This window comes from Cupressus sempervirens, chromosome 4, assembly GCF_028749045.1.
Source record: "Cupressus sempervirens isolate cs-2001-9-10 chromosome 4, ASM2874904v1, whole genome shotgun sequence".
Taxonomy (NCBI): Eukaryota; Viridiplantae; Streptophyta; class Pinopsida; order Cupressales; family Cupressaceae; genus Cupressus; species Cupressus sempervirens.
In genome coordinates this window covers 225,244,897-225,268,745 of record NC_143121.1, presented here as the reverse complement: position 1 = coordinate 225,268,745, position 23,849 = coordinate 225,244,897, and positions in this window count along the sequence as shown.

Below are 23,849 nucleotides of genomic sequence, written 5' to 3'. Positions count from 1 at the left end.
AAGCATCTACCTATCCCACATCTCTTTAGTAGTTACAAAGTCTTTGACATCATCAAAGTTAATCTCATTTAGTCTAGAAGCAATCTCAATCATCATGTTGTTGTGTTCTTTCTTTTAGTTCACCTCCTCAACTATCAAATGAATGTTTGGAGATTTGTACTATCTATCAATGCCAAAGTCACCAATCCATGATAGCTACAATATCATCCTAATTTTTCATGAAGAAAGGTTCTCCTTTTTTATCTATGGTACCTCTCTCTTATACATCTTTAGATCTTTATCTTAAGTCCCTTCAAAATTTCTCCTTCAAGAAGTTACCTCCAACACCAATTCTTAGATAACTGAGAGGGGAAGTGAATATGTTATATTGATTTATCCTATAGGCCTTTATACACTTTTCCATTAAATTAAACTTTGTATTCTTTAGATCAATAGCTTGGTAACCAGATCTACCAATCAAAGTAATCATCCCAGCATCAGAAGACAATGTTTGCTAAGAAAACAAAGTGTTATTGCTGAGTGCCATTAAAATGAGTTAGATCAAAGATTTAATGAATCTAAGTCAACAAAGTTGATTTCTTGAATTATGTGAAGCATGTGAAAGATTACTATAATGAGCCGATGGCACAAAATTCAAGATAGAATATTCTAAGGAAAATTCAAAGAGGATTGTAAAGGAATTTTTTAGAAGGGAATAAGATAGAAAGATGGGTAGATTCAATGAATCTGACTTAACCCTAGAATGGATGATTGTGGTTAAGTGATAAAAGACTTTAATTCTCTATTTAAGGAGATAGATGGATAGAAGCAACATTTCATATTCAAGAACCTAACAAAGAAGAGAATTCTACAGTGTTGCTTCATATGGTGGCCAAATAGAGGCATCCACAATTGGCATACAAAGAAAGAATGGTTAAGGTGATGAAGGCTTGAAGGGTAAAGAAGTTTTCAAAGACAAGGAGAATGAATGCCAAGCTGAATAGGGGACTAAATGTGAGATATGTGTTATGCAAGGGATTTGTTTCATTATCAGATCAAATCCTATTGTTACTATCTAACAATCATATCATTCTAGATAAATCCTTTAGAAAAAGGCTGACCTAATAGTCATTAGTAAATCCTTTAATAGGGAGAAATTCTAATCTAATTTTCTAAAATCCTCTAAAAAAGCTCACTCCTAATAGGGTGATTGAAACACTTTAACTGGGTCATATTTAATAGTGTGCATTATAACCTTTAAAAGGGATGGCTCCTCATAGGGCTCACTTTAGAAGAGTGAAGATTGGTAGCAAGCACCAAGAAGCTCTAATACCAATTGTTGGAAATATAAAAGGAGTAACTAAGAGGGGAGGGGTTAATCAAATATCACTAAAATAAATCCTAGATTCCTTATATGTCAATACAAATCAAGATTTATATTATGATAAAACTATATTCTTTTGCTACTTGGTAATCACATAGGCACTCAGTTAACACTAGAAAAATGTTGTAACTCGGCACACACTAATAATAAATTGTAACTCAATAATAACTAATTATACTGAAATCAATATGACTAACCTTAATTGTTACTTAATTGAATACAAAAAAAATAACATTAACACAACTAACACAAAGATTTTATATGGAAACCCAATTTGGACAAAAACCACCAATTTAAACTAGTTACCATTTTCATTCTTCTAAAGTGAGCCATGTTAGGAGCCAACCCTACTAAAGGTTACAAAAGACACTATTAGCTGTGACCCTATTAGAGGATTTAATCACCCTATTAGGAGTAGCCTTGTTAGAGATCTTTAGACACTTCAATATAGAAATTCCACCTTGTTAGAGGATTTACAAATAGCTGTTAAGCCAACTTGGTTAAGAGATTTAGATCACTTTTATAATGGTTAGAGAGTAACATTGAGATGACCTAATTTCTAATCAAATTTAAATGTTAATTATATATCTCAATTTTAGCTTGTATACTTGATCCTTTCTGATTGAATATATCTTTGTAGCTCAACAAGGATATTCTTCTTATCCTTCTAATTTGCCTCTTTTTTTCATCTTCTGATCTTCAATATGTTCACACTCTTCTTTCAATTCACATCTTGACCTTATACTTATATGTTGCATATTGTCAAGTCAAATTGAATACATCTTAGAATAATTAATATCCATCTCCTTAGTTGGGTAGAACAAACAAAACAATCAAATAAACTCAATATACCAAAACAAGAAAATTCTTTGTTAGCTGACCATGCTTGGTAGACACTAACCAAAATATTTTTTTCTATGTTAACCTAGTTAACTTGGTTAACACTACATATTTATAGATTTTATTTATTAACCAAGTGATCTTGTTTAACACTAGTTCCATCCAACATTTCCTTCATTAATCAAGTGAACTTAGTTAACACTATCTTTTGAAGTATGCATACACTAGAATGCTTTACAGGAAAAAAATGTCTTCATTGCCCGAGTGATTTTAGCATACACTGCTTGATATTGATATGCCACTTTGTGTAACATCAATGACTATACACAATTAACCAATTATTTTCAACATTAATAGGGCCTTATCCTCTAACATAGATGAAGGCACTATTAGAAATAGGGCTAATTGAGAGGGGGGTTGAATCAGTAATGTACAATCTTTTTCTATCAAATGGATATTATTTATTACACTAAATCATGCATAAGAAAGTAAACAAGTAATGCTAAATAGTAATAGTAAGCATGCACAAAGAGAACTCATAACACCATATTTTTTTAACTAGGGAAACCCTAGCCAATGGAAAACCCTAGTGGGAATGATACCCACAAATATATACTGATATATAAGTTCTTTGTTAGAGGATGGACCATGTTAGGAGTCTGTAAACCACATTCAATACATAAGAGTCCCTCTTAGGAGAGTTTAAATCCTTGTGAGGAGATTCCAACCCTATTATGAGTTGTAGTAAAATGTATGCAAGAAGAGCTTACTATCCAAACATGCACTTTCAATTACAAGATGAGCTCACTGCTCAAACAAGTAATTAGCCTTTAAGTTCCTCGAATACAAAAGTAAGGATTCTCCAACTCCTTTTCTAGCTAATCTCTAAATTCAGCTCGATCATAGATCACAGAATTAGGTTCTCAAAAAATTTGCTTCATAAGATACATAAATTCACATTCACAAATTCATTCACAACTTCTCCAAATAATCTTGCAAGATACCTTTGTAGAAACACCATGCCTTTTCACAAATTGTTGTTGGGTTGGCTAGAATCATAATATAATTTTCCAACTTAGAATAACCATCTAGGATGTTAGCTCTAATTGGTCCAATAATTATTTCTTAAACAAAATAATTCCTTTACCTTCAATTTTGATGTTCAGAAAATCTTGAATATATTTTATCTATACAGTCCATACTGATATCTTAGGTTATATCCATTGTCATCAATATGTATACTATCTCCATCTAACCTCTCTTTCAGCAATAACATCATAGAAACAAGTTATACTTCAAATAATGTTCTCTCTTCCTGTCTAGTAAATACATAACTATATTCACTAAAACTTGAATAAAAAGTGCTAGAGTTAGTGTTCCTTCACACGATGTCAACCATATATTCAACATAATTCATTCTTCCTCCATATAACTTTGTTATTCATAACATTACATTAGTAACCATTTTCATACAAAACAATACACTATTATAAACCAATTTCATAATTAGACAATTTTCCAAGTACCAAAAGCTAAGTATCTTTATTTTTGAGGTTTTCTACAAGCATGTACATCATATGTTTCCATATTGACAAAATTTACATATCTTCATTTGCCAATTGTCAACAATCTCCCCCTTTGGTATTGATGGCAACAAAATCGATAAAATTGGCTAAGTATCAAAAACTTGTCCAAAATATTACAATATTATTATATTTACCATCTGTTACAACTTTTCCATATTACAAATGCTCCACCTTTTGACATGATTACAAAATGCATAACATACTTAACTTACAATTTTCTCATCCATGTTCTCCCCCTTTGACATCAATGACAAAGGTCAGAATGTCCAAAAAAAATAAAAAACTATCAAAATCTTTGTCTATCCACCTTAAGTTGATAACATCTTCATGAATCATCAAAACTTTTCTTAAGACTATTCATACCTTTCTCCCATGTGTTATTGGCTACTTCAACAGAAGGGAGAATTTTACATAAGGCATATGATGCAATCTCAACTCCATTAAGGTTAGAGTATAATAAATTTGAAAAAGTATCCTTGGCTTTGACATATTCCTCCAATTTTCACTTAATGGACGATATTTTTAGAGTAGTAGACTCCCTAAAATTTGAAAATCTTCTCAAAAATTTATCCTTTTCAAGTTTCAATTTTTTGATGTCACTATAAAAACTGACAAGTTGTCCTTCAAAGTCATCAACTTTGCTAGAAGGTTTCTATACTTGACTTGTTAGAACTTCTAGCTCACTCATCTTCTCTTCAATCTTGCTATCAAAATCCTTAGTCAAATTATGATATAAAGTACATTTAATGTACAATACCTTGCCATCTTGTTGACATCTCTGGGGTTCCTTAATACAAGTATCAAGACTTAGAAAAACATTTTTAATATTCTGAAAAACACTGCTAAATAGATTAGCATCATGAGAAATTTGGGCCTTGGATTCTAAAATATTAAACAAATTTCTAAATTCCTCACCAAAAGACTCTATTACTGCTTAGGCTCTTTGTTCAGGGTCTGCTTCTATGTGCTTGACTGCTAGAGTGCTATGCAATCTATTAGTTTCCTCCATTAATGTTATTTGTAACATTTTAACTTGTCTATTCTTTTCAATCAACATTGTCAAAGATGAGATCAAGTCAAATCCATCATCATCACCTATAAGGTTGGCAAGAGATAGTGGAGTAGATGAAGTAGATGGTTTAGTCTCATCTTCCTTTTGCTTCTTCTTTGTTGCCTCCCTTGTTTTCTTCTCCTCTTTTTCCTTCTCCTCTTTTTCTTTCTCTTTTTTTTTCTTTCCTTTCCTTTTCTTTCATTTCTTGTTCTAGCTTCTTTTCTTTTTCCTTTTCTCTCTTCTTCTTTTCTTCTTCCTCTACTCTCCTCTTCTACTCTTTCTACCTCTTTTCCTCCTCAAGCAATTTCAGCTTGGATTCTTCAATCTTTTTCTTTTTTCCCTCTAACTACCTCTTCTCTTCTTCAATCAGTTTCAACTGATCTTGAATGTCCTCTAAATGAGACTTAGGATGATTAAAGCTTTCAAAAGAATTATTTTCATCAATTTTCATAGTAACATTGGTCTAATCAATTTGCATAGTGTCACCACTTACTGATACTTCCAAACTATTCTCTGTAGTAGTAGGTGTTGCCTTTGATTCTAACATCATCTAGATAATCGATGCAACTATTTCACTTCTTAAGGTATTATTCTCACCTGTCATAAATGTAAATGGCCTAATTTTATTTGTAAGGTAGGGTGCAAATTGATTCGTCAATCTTTCAACTTGTTCTTCATCATTAGTTTTGCATATGTTCCTTATAATTTACTTCCAAATTTCCATATCATCTTCTCGAGCTAGTGCCTTATTTTCTATAAATCTATCATAGACTTTCTAATTTACTATTCCTTCAATATATTCAAGTATCATATTATTAAGAATCATATATCTCATAGTAGAGATATCAATTTGTTCCTTCTCAATATCACTGTATAATTCATAGAATTTGTTCATCTATAAAACTTTCCCTTTATTTGCAATGGTTGTGTTAATCTTCTTAATCTTCATCTCCCAAGGTTGCCTTGCTTTCTCTGCTAACTATTTAGAAACAATAACATTTTCTAGTTGTTTGACTTTGTGTTCTTCTTCTTCTTCTTCACTAGATTCTACAATTGGCAACAATGTTTTCTACCTTTTCCATGGTCCAGTAGCCTATTCCTTGACTCTCTTTGTCTTGGTAGTCACAAAGTAGTCACAACTTCTACTAACCTTTCATATTTTCTCTTTGGCTTAATAGGTTTTTTAGCTAATACAACAATATATAAAATACTATACTCTATAGGAGCTTCTAAAATAGGTATACCTAATGGTTTCCCAACTGACAGAGGTGTCACATACATCACACCTTGTTTGCCAACTTGTTTTAGTCTAGAGATGGGTTTCCTAACTAGCTATGATTCACTCTCTATCATACTGGCCTTAGTTAGAGCTTTCTTCACTGTGGCCTCAATCTTCTTGTGAGGTGCTTTCATCAAGGATGTATTGTAAGATGAGTGAGTTATCTCATCATATGTCCCATATCTATAAATGGCTTGGTCATTTCCAGAGTTCAATAACAGATCAATGTAACCAATAGCTACATCATCACTAAATTCATAACCTAAGGGGTCAAGAAATGTTTCTTGAGGTTCTACTACTTCAATATTTGTTAAATCTATATCTACCATAAAACATATGTCATCCTTGAATCTTTAAACAACTATACGTCCAATTCTAAATCATTATTTTATCTCATTCTGAAATGTTCTCATAGTTAGGTTTCTATTGTCCAAGATTTTATTTGTTGGATGCCTTCTGCATAAATCTATATTTTTTCCATAATACATATCTCACTACTCATAATCTTTGTAACTAATAAAAGTATAAATCTCTTAAGTACATGAAAGAAAATGTGATTGATTAGTGATTGGGATCTAAACACACCATTCTTAGTTCTTTTAATCGTCTCTAGATTTTTTAGGAGTTGTACTCTTAGAATTTCACTTAAATTCACTTGTTCCTTGTCAATACAAGTCTTATAGGCTACATAGATAAATCCTACTAACAAATCATCAATTTTGGAACTTGTACAAATAGAACATGCAATAATTTTTCTTAGGAATCTTATATCATCTTGTTTAATGTTTTTGATTACCATGGCCTTGCCACTATAAACTGATTTATTGTAGCTCTCAACCTACTTCTTAACTAGTTTCTCACCTATAGGTACACCACCTTGTTTGCTAAGACCAGTTACCTCATGAATAAGGTTGGAAGAGATATCAACTACATTATCTCCCATCCATAACTTTCCATCATGAATTCTACTTAGTATGATCGAGTCCATTCTTCATTATGTAGTTCTTGGTAGGAGTGATATTTGAATAGGTCTAATTCTCTCAAATGTTCAAATCCAGATTTCATGGTCATATCATGATTGAAAATAATTTCCATGTCTTTGTTCATAAACTCAGTTCTAATAGTTTCAAACTTGCTATTTAAATAACTTCCTACATCTTCCAAATACACTATGTTGTTCAGAGTAATTGAAAGAGATGAATTAGGGTTTCCTTCTAAGGGTTTTATAGAAGTAACCTTCAATTTTGATCTCTCTTCATTCTCAACATTATGAACTACTAACATATCCATGATTTTATCAAATATAAACTTATTGAAGAAATTTTGCACAAAGAAATGATAAAATACCTTTTTCCTAAATAAGGTTTTGCTTGAAATCGCCTTGACAAATCACTGTTGAGTGCTCTAAGCTTTTGATGTGATTGCAATGTGGTGGAATTTAAGTTTGTACTTCATTTTATTCATCCAATTTGAACTTGCATTAATTTCATACTTTACAAACATGAAAAAGCTGTCAATTTCATTCTGAAATCAAATATTTGCTCAAAATCTTTGTCCGATCTTCAAATGATAGTAAAGGTTTACCATAACTTATTTTCATCATGAACAGATATAGAAAATGTATTTGGGATTGTAACTACATTTTAAGTTGATCCTAATGAATATCATGGTATAGTAGCAAAGAAAGTATTCAGATATTGAAAAGGGGCATTTGACTATGGAGTTTGGTATGATAGATAAATTGATTTCGCACTTTGTGTATATATTGATGTTGATTGGGCAGGTAGTACGGATGATAGAAAGAGTACCACTAGTGGAGCATTCTTTCTTGGAGGAAGATTAGTTTCTTGGTTAAGCATGAAGAAAGATTTTATCTCACAAAGTACAATTGAGGCAGATTATGTTGCAGCAAAAAATATCTATAATCAAGTTATGTGGATGAAGAAAATGTTGAAATATATTAGAATTGATATTAAGAACCTATTATCATTTATTGTGATAACACAAGTATAGTGATTATGTCTAAGAATCTTGTATTGCATTCTAAGACTAAGCATATATCTTTTAAGTATCATGTGTTGATAGAGAAAGTAGCAAAAAAGGATATCAGATTGGAGTATGCAAGTACTAAGGATTGAATTGCAGATATCTTTATGAAGCTTTTCCTAAAGATATTTTTTTGTACTTAAGAGGCATGCTTGGGGTTATTCCCCCTATGTACTTTTGAGTAGGCAATGTAGAGAGTGCATTAGTCTAGTGGGACAAAGCTCTATTATTTGATTGGACTGAATTTTGATGCTTCCTATATGGGGGAGTATCTAGTATGTACTAGGTCATTAAGGAATCTTGGCATTTAGTATTTTTGGTATTGAACAATATCTTTGGACACTCGAGCTAGTTGATTACTTGGAGCAACTGATGTAACAATTGGTATGTAAAAATTGGTTGTTACATTAAGATTGAGACCTTTGGCATTAATGTTAGTGGGGGAGAGAATGTGCATTAAAAACATCTACTAAGGCATGGGGGAGAGTATATATGAGAAGTATTGATGTTGGTCAGCAATAGGAACAAAACATTGTTTGGTATTCTTGGAACTTAGGTTTTTCCATCTACATTGCCATCAATGCCAAAGTATCCTACACATTGGAGAGTATTGATATGTTGTATTCATGACCATTTTTGTCATTGATGTCAACATAGCATTGTTTCTATAAAGACTAGCAGAGTAGAAGAAAGAGATTGTGATGGTATAGAAAATGGTTTGATTGTTTGGTGATGCACAATCATGAGTCAAATACCTATAGAAGTTGTACCTAATTTACAAAGAGCAGTTTAGAGACAAAGTATTGAGAAAGTAGTTCTTGATGTTTATTGGCTATATTTGATAGGATATGAAATGGAAAGATGCATAGTCAGGTAGTGATAGAGAATAATTAGTTGATGACATGAGTTAGTGTGCAAGCCATAGTATCACACGTGTGAAGTTTTGTATAGACTATGAGCCAACAGTGTTATTGTGATTGTAATTAATTAATTATCTTATTTTAATTAAGTGGGAAAGGCTCAAGGCCAACTCAAGGGATTATTATAAAGATATGGTATAAAGGAAATTTTTTTTTTCTTTGTTTGTAAGATGTGTTGGAGTGTATCCATCATTGCAAGAAGTGTGAAGGGAAAAAAAAGAGTACTTGAGGAATACATGTAAGTGATCCAAGTTATTATTGGATGCATATTTTGTGATTTATTTACAAGATCAAAAGGAGCAGAGGTCCAATTGATAGGACAGAGAAAGAGGAAGGAACAATACAATAACAATTCTATTTTTCTACAATGAATAATGCATAGATCATTTGGACAGTTGATTCACTAGTCTTACCCATGAAGCTATTCAGGTAGTGGGTCCAGCTATCTTTCACAACTCCTAATAGGGTTGGCACAACTCCTAAGAGGATTGGAATCTCCTAACAGGGATTTAAAGTTTCCAAATAGGGACTCATATGTACTAAATATATTCATAGACTCCTCATAGGGTCCAACTTCTAACAAGGAATGTTTATCTTAGTACACTATCTTATGGTTACTGTCCCCACCAACGTTTTCCCAATAATCAAGGGTTTCCCTAGTTAACATATTTGGTGTCATCATGTATGAGTATCTTGTTGTGGTTTTAGTCTATATTAATTATATAGTTAAGATTTTTTAATGTTGAAAATTGTGATAACAGTTGTATAATAGATTCACCACCCCCACCCCCCCCTCTTAGTTATATCAGTGGACTATATATTCTAACAAAGTGCACCACCCAGAAAACCACAAGCCAAGGCTAAAAATAGTATACCCAGTGGTTAAAATGCCTCTCACCTCACTCTTCACAGGTAAGTAAAATCCATAATGTATTGACCAATTTAAAAAATCATTATAGGGAGTGCAAATAATCCGCATGTAATAGCTTAATGATCTGGAATTAGTAATAAAGGAAAAATCATCTGTAATCATCCCATACCTCCAAAAAATGATGGTGCTAAAATTGAAATTGAGATTATTAATTTCTTCCCCTTTTCTATGCCCTCACATGATGTAAACCATATGGTTTATCCTCGCAAAATGTCTTGTCAAATTCAAAGCGATCTTAACCATCATAATAATAAAAAGGTTGCTAGATTTTCCAATTCTCCAAATTTCTTTAGTCATCAAGTATAGTTTAGAGTAGTCTTTCTATTTTAAGAATGAAATTTATATATTCTGGTGACAATTCAATAATCCCCTAACTTATTGTTCTTGCAAAATCAAAACCCAACCCTACTAGAGTGTCTTCCACCATATTTCCTTCTCTATAAGTTTTTTGTAAGTCATAATGGTCAAGGGCCATCAGGAATTGCCAAATGTCCCCTACGATGCAATGAAAATCCCAATCTAGTTTAGCATGCCCTTTGACAACATCTATGATGAGTTTAGAGTCACCTTCTATGGTTAATATTTCTACCTTAATTTTTATAGAAAAATTTAGACCACAAAGTAAGGTAGTGGCCTCGATCACATTATTGGTTCCCTAACCCACATTCCCCTAGAAGTCTAACAACACATCACCCTTTTTATTTTGTAGCACACCTCTTGTTGCTGCCAAACCACCATGCACCACACCATTGAAGTTGAGTTTGATAGTAGTCACTATGGGAGGATCCATCAGGTACTTTTTCTAGCTAACAATTTTTGGTTGTCAAATTCCTAGAAGTTGGGGAGAAGATTCCCAATCCCAACAATGTCCTCCTCCTTCCTGCTGAGGGGTTCTTCTAGCAATTTAAACTTAGCCACCATAATATTCTACATAATGAGTTTTCTCAATATCCCTCCCACAACCTTCTCTCCCCTTTCCTCTTCTCGAAAGAACTAGTTATTGCTCTCCTTAGAGACATCCAAAAAAACATGTGGGTGAAGGAGACTCCAAAGGATTCTAAGATGGGGGTCATAGAAGGGGCAATTCTAATTTTCCATGAACTGTTCCATGCCTCTATTGATGACCCAATCCAATGGGAACATTTTCTAGATGTATGACCAAGCCTTTAAATTATAAGGGCATTCAAGAAAGAGGTGCACACTATTGTCTTCTTCCTCCTTGCAAATGTAGCATCTATTAGTAATTGGTAAGCCTCTCCTTCTTAGGTTGTTAGTAGTTTGCATCTTGTTGTGCATGACCATCTGCCTAAAGAAATTAACCTTTGGCATTAAATGACTATTCCAAATATTTCTTTATTTGATTGAAGTCTAATCATTTTCCAAAATAAGCTTGTGGGATGAGTTAACTAAGAACTGACCATAATTCTTCCTATTCCAAACCACCTCATAGGGTTGAGAATGCAAAGGAAGTAAATGGTGACTGATCATTACCTCTAATTCCTTAACCAATAGGTCATCACTATTAAGAATATTTATAATAGATAAAAATTTCCATTTCCTTTGGTAATCAATGTAGTTCTCCACCTTCACCCCCAACATTATTTTTAATGGTTCTTGCAGGCAGCTAAATTTGTTGTAGATTAGTGATTTCCCCCCAACTAGTTGTCCTCCTAGAATCTTATTTTTTTACCATTGCCCACTTGTCATATTACCCCTTTCCTCTAAAGTGACCTACTCTTGAGGATATTTTTCTATACATTAGTTCCATGTTGGGTAGATCATTATTAAGGAGGTTGTATCTAAAATGGTTGTTAGCTAGGTATTTGGCCCTCATGATTCTTCACCAACTGGCCCTTTTTTCCACCAATCACCACCCCATTTTAGTGAGTAGAGATTTATTCATATGAACAATTCTTCTAATTCCCAACCCTCCTTTATCCTTGGCTTTTCACATAGTATCCCAATTAACAAGGCTCCATTTGTTTCTCTCCTCTATATCAGGCCAAAGAATGGAAAAGGAAACCTAGTTACCATAAGAAAGAATAAAAGAGCAAGAGGCACACCTAACCAAAAGAAACCTAAGATGGGCATGTTCAAACAATGTAAAATTGGAAAGATGAGTAAAATAAGTTTTAGAAGCAAGTCTTACAATTTCGAAGAAGGTTTGGAACTAGTTCATGCATATCTGTGTGGACCAATAGGTATAGAAAGCTACTATGGAGACATATATTTCATTATATTTGTTGATGACTACTCTAGGATGGTGATTGTAATTTTTTTAAGAGATAAATCAAATCCTTTTCAAAATTTCAAATGTTATTTTTTTATAGTTGAGAAAGAAACACAGAAGAATATGAAATTCCTAAGATGAGATAAAGGAGGTGAATTCATCTCAAATGAATTAAATGAGTTCTACAATGAAAGAGGAATTGAAACATAGGTATCAATACCTAGAACTCTATAGAAAAATGGTATAGTAGAAAGAAGGAAATACCCATCATGGAGTGTGTAAGAACACTAATGATTGAGAAGAATGTTACACCCAAATACTAGAGAGAAGCAATCAACACAACAGTTCATACACTTAATCGAGTTTAATTAAAGAAAGGTACAAAAAGAACACCTTATGAATTATGGTATGATTACAAGCCTAATTTTTTATATCTCAAAGTATTTATAACCAAATGATATATCTTGAAAGATACACAGGGAAAGGAAAACTTGATGCAAAAAATGATGAAGGTATATTCCTTGGTTAATCCAATAAAAGTAAATCATCAAAATGTTTGGATCTTTCTACTTACAAAGTCATACAATGTGCACATGTGAAGATTGATGAGTTTGAAAAAAAAGTTAATAATAGAGTAGCGAGTAGCCTAAAGACTATATAAAGTTTTTTTACTATGAGGAAGAACCTGAGATTTTGCCACAAATAGTTGAATCCAAGTAGTAGCGAAGTGAACCTAGCAAATTAATAACAATAAAACCTGAGTCACAGGTAGTACAACTTGAGTCACAAGAAATGCAATATGAGTTGCAATCACAGATAGTGAAACCCAAGTTATAGTCGAAGGAACCCAAGTTGTAGGTAGATCACCTAAAGGATCCATAATGAAAGGCAAGAGATCTTTGAGAACCAATGAAACAAGTTTAGAATAAAGATAGAAAGATCCAATACTTTTAAGATATGTTAGAAGACATCATGCACCTGAAGAAATAATTGGAGGGGAGACAGATGGCATACCAGCAAGGAATAAATTAAAAAGTACATATTGTCTTAGTGAATTTGAACCGAGATCTATAAAAGATGCTTCAAACAATGAAGATTTGATAGATACAATGAATGAACAAATTGAGAAAATAGAAAAGAATAAAACCTAGCATCTTGTATCTAGACCTAAGTATAAAAATTCAAAACAACATATAATAAATTCATTCTTTCTTGAAAGAGTAATATTATATTGAAAACTTCATTTGGAGTACATAATAATATAGAAAAAATTAAATATGGTAAATACAAATTTATTGGAGATAAACAAAATGAAATTTGACAAGTATAAGACAATATCCAGATCAAGTCAAATTGTGATATTTTTATTAGGGCCCATCTATTTTTGGTGAAAACATAAGGAACTATTGTGAAGCTAAATAAAATGGTGGATTTTGTGTGGAAAATTGTTGGAGGTTCTTCATAGTTGAGATTCTATATTACCAAATTTATGTTTCAAATCATATTGTGGTTTTTCTAATAGTTTATTAGTTAGCTATAGGTAAAAACATTTTTCTTAACTAGTGATTAAACAAGTTAACTTCACCCAATCAACTTTCATTAGTTTTTTTACTCACATCAAATTTTAATATTTATAATCTAACGTGCACAATATTTAAGTTTTTTACTTTAGAAAATTATTTATCTATAATTGGTTGAAACAAATGGGGATAATAGTGGATTTTATTAACAAATCCAAAACTATCATATTTTAATTTTAATTTATCAATAAATATGAATAATGACTCAAGCTTTTAAACAACCTATCATTTTATATTTTATAACTTTATTAAAAATATAACTATTTTATAATATAAAATATTATTTTAATATTAAAATAAAAATAATCAAATAATTTAGAATTATTAGTTTTGATTGCTTTTGTAAGTATTATGTCAGATCAGTAAATGATTGAATCCTAGATTAGTTATTGTCATTTGTTTTGATTAATTATTTTTATGTGTTAAGGGAATTCAAACCAAGACCTCCTAGCTCACAAGTTACCATTGTGATGTAGGCTCTTGCCTAATTTGTGTAAAATACTTTTAACTTCTATAAACTTTAACCTTTTACATTAATTTTAAAATATTTTATATTATTTACTTCAACCCTTTTCTAAATTGTAATTATTTTCACATAAATATTTTTTTAGTTTCAAAATATTAACCAATCCTAACAAAATTGTAGCAGGAACTTTTTTTCTATACAACCTTGCTAACTATGATTTTAACATTGCTAATAATATATTCTAATAATTTTTAATTTCAGTCAAATTTGTCTCTCTTCGTTTAATTCATAATTTTTACCATAGTCTCTTGAAAAATATATTTTCTAATGAAAGACATAAAAATATGCTTTAAAAAAATCTTAATGTTGAAATTATGCTTAAACAATTTGCCCTTGCTTGAAATCAATGATTTATCCTCAGTAAATAAGGATAACCATTCACACAAAGAATCTTTGTGCATGGAACATAGTATGAAGTCATTTAATCCCAAAAGCCCCAAATTTTTGTGAATTTCTTACTAAGCTAATAAGAAATCTACCATGATACAATTAGATTACCTGTGTGACCATTCAGAATTCCCACTACATATATTTAATAATCAATAAAAATATTTATTCTGGTTAGCAAAATGTGATATATGTATGTATGTATGCATACATATGGATGTATGGGCAAAAAAAATCTCTATATCAAGTCAATTTGTGATATAGCTATTAGAATCCAACTATATTTGATTTTCTAATAAATAATAAGAAGAACTAGTAGTATAAATAGAGGTCATGAAAAATATTCAACAAAATATAAGGAACTATTGTAACATTGAATGGAATGGTGAATTTTGTGGAAAATTGTTACAGGCTTTTAATAGTTGAGATTAACAATTACTTTGTTAGTTGCTAATATTAGATTTGCAAAATTTTAGTTTGATTTTCTTTATTTTCAAATTTACATTAAAATCATATTTTGATTTTTATAATAATTTTTTGACTATAACTTTAACATTGCTAATAATAGTTTCTAATAACTTTTTATTTCAATTAGAAGTTTAGATCTGAATATATTATCAAAAAATAAAAATGATCATTCTTTATTTAATCATAATTGAAAAATATCATAAATACCATACAAAATTAATAATAAAAACATATATGAAAACTAAAAAATGTCTCTTAATTTAATTTATAATTGTTATTAGAATCTCTTCATTTATGCTTAAAAAATATGCACTTGAAAAACATATTTTCTAAGAAGAAGACATCAAAAAATACTGTTAAAAAAATATTAATCTAAAAAACATGCTAAAACAATTTTCTCTTATGGTAAATCAATAATTTGAGCTAGATTCGTAGCAATGAGCTTTGTGCAGGAAACATGGTATGAAGGCATTTAATCCCAAAAGCTTGGCATGTTTGTGAATTTCTCTGCATATGAGCTACTCAGAAGAAATCTACAATGATACAATTAGATCAGCCAAGAAATATAAAATATTATTATTTAATAAAGACTTATGGGAACATTCAGATCTCCCACTACATATATTTAATAATCCATAAAAAGAATTGCTATGACTTGGAAAATGTCAAACCAATGTTTAGAAAATTTAAAATTTCAAAAGAGAGAAAATATACTTCAAAAATGTATTAGCTATAAAGCAATCTTAGAACTATTTATAAATGTATCAACTATAAAGCACTCTAAGAACCATTTATTGCTAAAAATACAAGACAAAAAAAAAAAAAGAAAATTATCAAGTGTAGAAACATCGATCCTTGGTAGATACAACACTCCTACTTTTTCATGAATAAAAGTTCCTTTTTAAAAAATCTTTGGTACCTCTCTCTCATTCATTTTCATATCTTTAGCTTGAGTCCCTTCAAAATTTCTCCTTTAAGCACTTACCTCTAATACCAATTCTCAGAAAACTGAGAGGGGAAGTGAATCATTTATATTCATTTATCCTATAGGCCTTTACACACATTTCCAAAAAATAAAAATATTTAATCTTTAGATTAGCTCGGTAACCAAATCTAACAATCAATGTAATCACCCAATAAACTATTAAATTTATATGCTAAGTATTAAAGTAAAATTTCAAATTATACAAAGTAACAACAATTTACAGTAAACATGAAATGACATGCAACACAATAAGCATTCACAAAATTTTGACACAAGTATTTAATGTGGAAACCCTATTAAGGGAAAAACCACTTGGGACAAACTACCAAAAAAATTCACTCTTTTGAAGAGAGCTCTGTTAGGAGCAAAAATTGTGAAAGGTTACAAACACATTGTTAATGTGACCTTGTTAGAGGATTTTCACAAAATATAATTTAGAGATTATCACTCCTAACATATGTATAGAGTGGCTTTCTCTAAAGGAATTGAAAATATTCAATGAAATGTTACCATACAATGGATTTACAAATAAGACTATTAGGTCCACTTGGTTAAGGTATTTTTTGCTACAATGGTTAAAGAGTAGCAATGAAATGATCTATTAGTTTTAGCATATCCTATGTATTAATTGCACAGAAGTAGAAGACATGATGAAGATGTAGTGGTCAAGTGTTTACATTTTGATGAGCATCATAGTAAGATTTGTAAAGACTATGCATTGACAATTTGGTTGTAATTATGAAAAGTTGTAATATTGTAATATAATGTGTAATATGTTATCTTATATGGTCTTATATTATAATTATAAATTGGGAAATCCTCGAGGCCAAATATATAATCATTTCAAGGACTTAGTATAAAGCAAAGTTGTTTTCCTTGTAGTAAGTATGTGATTTAAGAGATTATATGTAATGTGAGTATATAAACTTGGATGTGAGATCTAGTGACCTTGATATTGAATATCTATTGATGAGAAAAAATTTCAGTGCAGATAAAGCATTGGAGCTAATAGTGAGGATTTATTTTACAAAGACATTGTAGTAGACTATTGTTTATTGGTATTATTCTAAAAAAGGATATTACGAAGGCATGTTGGACAATGATTTTGGTGGCCTTTCCCCTAAGGCTATTTGGATAGTGAGTACTTCTAGCTTCAACAACTTTGAATAGGGTTGGTGCAACTCCTAAAAGGTTTGGAATCTCCTCATAAGGATTCAAAGTCTCCTAACAGGGACTAACATGTAATGAATATAATTCATAGACTCATAACAATGTCCATCCTCTTAAAACAAACTTATATATTAGTACATCATTTTGTGGGTGAAATCCCCACCAAGTTTTTCCTTTGATAAAGGATTTCTCTAGTTTAAAAATCTAGTGTTATTATGTATGATTATCTTCTTATGGTTGTTGCACTTGCTAAGTACATGTTTCATATTTAATAAGCTTGATAAAAGTTGTTTTTATTGGATAAAGGATTAAAATTTCTAACAATTGGTATCAAATAATTAGGTCCTTGAAGAAAAATATTAACTACTTAACGAGATCTATGGCTAGTAATTTGTAAACAAAAAGTCTGAAGTTTGATAGATTCAACTATGAAAGTTGGAAGGAGAAGATGAAGACACCTTTTCTATGCATGGCTCTATGATATTGACTTCTAACTAAGAGAAAGACAGTTCTAAAATGTTGGAGAAGAAAACATTAAGGTATATACTAAAGGTGAAAGAGAAGAACTTTTGATAGCTCTTCTAGAAAATGAGCACACTCAGTAAAATCTTTAAATTTTGGAAATGATATTTCAAAAACTTTGGAATCTACTTTTGAAGGTGATAATAATGCTAGAAAGATTAGATTGCAGAAATGGATATGGTTATTTAGAGAATCTAAAATTATGGAAGATGAATATGTAAGTTATTTTGTAAAATATTAGAAACTATTATTGGAATTAAGGATTGTAACTGAAAGAAAGATGAAGATGAAATTATATAGAAGATTTTGAAAAACTTGACACCTTTATATAAGAAGATAGCTTAGATGATTAAATAGGTTATAACTTGCATAGATAACTTCATAAGAGAGACTCTTCTTGGAAGATCATAATTAGTTGAGATTATTTATAGACAAAGTGGAGATTATTTTTATTTTAATATAGACTTCTTTTAATGCATTGAGTGCTAGACCTACTTTCATAAGAAGAAAAAGTACTAGTGGATATTATGCTAGAAACAACAAAGGAATATGAGAAGAAGACTAGAAGATTGGAGAAGGAATTTCCCTACTTGTAAGAAGAAAAATTGAAGGTAAGAAAAAATTTGAGTGCTAGAATTGTAATGAATATGGTCATTATGTTTTTAAGTACCCTGAGAGATTAAAGAAGTATAAATAAAATTTCAAACCTATGAAAAGGAAAAATCCTATTGGATTATATAGAGTGGTTCTTTACATCAAATGACTGGAGATATTAAAAAGTTCATTGAATTGAATAGTTTTGATGGAGGAATTGTTAGATTTGGAAACAGTAAATCCAATTAAATAAAAGGAATAGGATTCATTACTCTTCATGGGGAAACTAACACTAATGATGTTTATTTTGTTGATGGTCTGAAACATCATCTTTTGAGTGTTAGACAACTAGTTGACAAGGAATATAAGTTGCAATTCATAGAGAAGACATGTTTTATCAAGGAGAGATATGTAAGATGATTTGTAATGGTTCAAGGACAAAAGGTAATGTTTTTCAATTGAATCCCACTAAGATGACATATTTAGTTGCTAAAGTTTATAACAGTTGGTAATAACACAAAACACTTTTTCACATAAAATTTTATAGTATATAAATATTACTAGTACAATTGTTTCCAGAGATTTTCCTAAAATTGTGAAACCTACTAACATGGTGTGCAATGAATGTATCATGAAAAAAGAGAAGAAAAATTCATTTCCAAGCAAGAATTTTACTACATCAGTAAATTTGGAGATAGTGCACACAAACTTAAGGGGTTCTACAAAGACAAAATCTTTCTATGGTGAGAGGTATTTCATGATTATTGTTGATGATTTTATTAGGATGACATGGGTAGCATTTTGTAGTGATAAATATGTAGCATTTGAGAAGTTTAGGGTGTTTAAAAATAGAGTGGATAATGAATCTAGTTTGAAGATGAAATGATAGAGATCTCATAGAGGTGAGGAGTTTACTTTGAATGAGTTTAATAGTTTTTGTGAAGTGAATGGCATTAAAAGACATCTTTTAGCCCCTAATATTCCTAAGCATAATGGTATAACAAAGAGAAGAAATACACTTGTAATAGAGGCAAAAAGAACTATGATGTTTGAGAATAATGTTTCAAAGATATTTTGGAGAGAATCAATTAATGCAATAATATACACCATGAACATAGTACAGATTAGACCAGGTACTGGTCAAGCCCCCTATGAGCTTTGGTTTTGACATGCACCCTTAGTTAATGATTTCATAATATATTGAAGTGTTTCCTTAAGAGAGAAGATGAATAAATATTGGTAAGTTTGATGCAAAAAGTGATGACGGTATGTTTCTTGATTATTCAATAAAAAGAAAATCATACTTATGTTTCAATCAGAGAACTAAGACTATTATTAAGAGAAAAAATATAAAAGTTGATGAGAAGCTTCAAAATCAAGAAAGAATGCTTGATTATAATTCTTATGAAGAGACTTATCCAAGGATAACAAGAATAATGTTGAGTTTTTTATGAGATTTAGAGAGATTTCCATAATGAAGTACAAATTGTGGAATAGAGAGAAAGAAGAAAGGAGTGAACCTAGAGATGAAGTTAGAGTTGAGATAATGAAACCTAATAAAATTATGATATAGAATCATTCTACTGATCATATTATTAGAAGTAATAACAAAGTAGTGATGATAATGGATTAGGTACAAAGAGAGGAATTATGTTTGATTTCACTAGTTGAACCTAAAAGTTTTGATGAACATAGTAAAGAGGATTTTTGGATTAAAGCTATGAGAGAAAAATTAGATCATATAAAAAATAATGATAAATGGGAACTATTTCCTACACCTAAGGAAAAGAATATTATTGGAACTAAGTGGGTTTTCAAAAATAAGAAAAATGAATGAGACGAGGTTGTGAGAAACAAAGCAAGACTGAATGTAAAGGCTATTCACAACAAGAAGGTGTTTATTATGAGGAAATATTTATAACTGTTTCTAGAATAGAGGTAGTTAGAATGTTTTTTTGATATGCATGTAACAGGAAATTCAAAGTGTATCCAATGGATGTCAAATTAGTATTTATGAATGGAGAACTTGAAGAAGAAGTTTAAATTGATAAATGTGAAGGTTTTCTTTGAAAGAAAGTATTGTATGGATTGAAATAAGCACCTAGAGCATGGTATGGAAGGTCAAATAAGTATTTGGTAAAATTGGGATTTTATAAAGGTTCTACAAACATTAATTTGTATTTAAAAGAGATTAAAAATGACATACTAATCATTGAAGTGTTTGGGATGATATATGTTGAAAATGATTATTGTCAATATTAATCAAGAAATAAAGAACTTGTAGTATTAACCATGCATATTTAAGTATTAACTGAGCAATTAGGTAATGAAGATAATTTTAATCTTGAACGAGTAGTTAGTTGATGAATGATATCTTTCCTACTACATTAACCAATTGGTTGGTCATCAAAGGAATTCTAGTGTTAATCAAGCATTCAATCTCAATATTGACTAAGTGACAACTAAATACACTTGTTTAATAGTTAACTAATTGAGGCCAACTATTTGGGTTTTTATTTTTTATTTGAAAGGGTATTCAACTCAACTTGTCAAATCTTATGATTTATAAGAAAGTTCAAGTTGTAAGGATAAAATGTACAAGAGCAATATGGAATAAGATGGATATATGAGCGAAGGAAAAGGAAGATTAGGAAAGTGTGGAAGATATGATGAAAAGAATATTCTAATTAGTAAGGATCCATATGTCAAGCCAAAATAGAGATTTGAATCTGCAAAGGAAATTATTTCATAAACTAGGTTAAATATCCATTACCTTCTAACCATTCTAGCAACATAGAAATCTCTTAATAGAGGTTATTTAACAGCTATTATAAATCCTTTGGCAAGGTGACATTTCAATATTGAAGTGTTTGAAAACCTCTAACTATGCCACTCCTAATAGGGATTACTTTAGAAGAGTGAAAAATATTGTGACTAGTTACATGGTGGTTTTCTCAAATTGGGTTTCCATGTTAAATCTTCACATCATCTCTGTTCATGTTTTTTTTTTAATGCATTTTGTTTCTACAACTAATTTACTAAAGGATAAAATAGATTAATATTCATAAGATTAATTTTTTAGTTGAGCAAGAAACAATATCTTAGTTATAATCAATCTAGATAGTATTGCATTATCAATAAAATTTTTGATTTGATATCTAGGGAAAGAGAAATATTTTTGTTGTAATTGATTCACCCTCCCCTCTTAGTTACTCTCTTCATTCCAAACAATTGGTATCAGAGAAGTTGATGCTTGCAAGAAAGGTTTCAATCACCTAATTTAAAGATAAGGATGTCATACAGAAGGAAGATTCCCAAGCTTATCAGAGACAACTTTTTAGTATGGCTAGAGTTGATGAGCATTGGAGATGTTGGTCTATTCTACTTGAAAAAAAATGTACCACCAGCTAAACCTATGACTTTGGAATAGATGAAAGAAGAAAATTATCACAATATATTGATGATTAATATAGATTTCTCTCTCAACTATTCTAAATTTGATGAGGTTAATGATTATCCTACTAAATTTAAAATGTGGTATAAATTGCAGAATGTCTATAGAGATGATAAAAATGTGGAAAGAGAACAAGTAGAAAGTTTAAGAGGAAAGTTTGATCGAATGAAAATCAAAGAAGTGAAAACATTGTCCAATACAATGAAAAAATCAAAGAAATTGTGAGTTCAATCAGAGTTGTAGGAGGAGATATAACTGGTGAAATAAGCAATGTGCTACGAAGTCTTCTTCCTATTTATGCAAATAGATTTTTATAAATTCAAGCTCGATGAGATACGATCCTAAAAATAATATAACCTTGGATGAACTTGTGGGAAGATTTACTACTTTTAAAATAGATAACTTTGATAACAATGCTCCTAGTCCTACCAACTTTGAATCTGTATTCAAAGAAAAACTAACTTCTATTAAAAAAGGAGGAAACTCAAAATGAAAATACGTTGATAGTGAAGAACAAGATGTATCTAATGAAGACCTTGAAATCATTAAAGCCCTACTTGAAAAAAGAGTATCAAAAGGGAAAGGAAAATCAAGAGTCAAAATTTCATTGCTTTGTTTCTCATGTGAAGAAGTTCATCATATTACTACAAGATGTCCAAATAAAGAAGACAAATATGAGAAAAGAAATAATTCAAGAGATACAAGGACAACATTTAAATACAAAGGTAAGAAATATTTTTACATTGCTAAAAGATTTTGGTAGTGATGATAATGAAGAAGAAGTAGTTCACATTATTTTTAAGGATGAATCTGTTAATGAGGAAAATATAAAGATGACACTTATCTCACATATTAACAAAAATGATACATGATTTGAATGGATAGAGGTTGTTCCCATCACATGACTAGTGATAAAACTAAGTTTGAACATTTAGAACACTATGATGGTGGAAATGTTAGAATTGGAAACAATGATCCATGTTATGTAAAAGGAAAATGAGTCATAGCGTTAATTGAAGGAATCAAATGTGCAAATTCCTACTAGGTTGAATGATTAAGACATAATCTACTTAGTATGGTGCAACTAAACAATATAGGATATAAGGTAGAATTAATGAACGTAGGAAAAGTTAAACTGTTGGATGGAAAAGGAAACCTCATTAGAACTAGCAATTAGACAAAGGTTATTTTTTCGTACCTAGATCTCATTGCAAGTACATTCTTATTATCTCAAATAGAGGAAATTTGGCTATGGCTTAAAAGAGCATGTCATGTTAACTTTGATAACCTAGTTACCATAAAAAAGAATAAAAAATTAAAGAGGCATAGCTAATCTAAGGAAACTAAAGATGGGAAAGTGTAAATAATGTTGAATTGGACAAATGAGTAAAATAAGTTTTAGAAGTAAGTCTTACAATTATGAAGAAGTTTTGGAACTAGTTCATACATATATGTGTGCACCATTAGGTATAGAAAGCTACTATGGAGACATATATTTCATTCTATTAGTTGATGACTATTCTAGGATGATGACTATAATATTTGAATCTTTCTACTCACAAGTTCATAGAATGTGCACATGTGAAGATTGATAAGTTTGCATAAAGAAGTTAAGAATAGAGCAAAAAGGAGTCTAAAGTCTATAGAAATTTTGTTTACTATGAGGAGGAACCTGAGACTTTACCACAAATAGTAGAATCCAAGCAGTAGCAAAGTGAACCTTGAAAATTACTCACAACTCACAACTTGAATCATAGGAAATACAACCTGAGTCATAGGAAATCCAATCAGAGTTGCAATCACAAATAGTGAAATCTGAGTTATAGTCAAAGGAACTTGAGTTGTGGGCATATAAACTAGAGGATCTCAAACAAAAGGAAAAAGATCATGGAAAACCAAGTGAACCAAGTTTAGAAT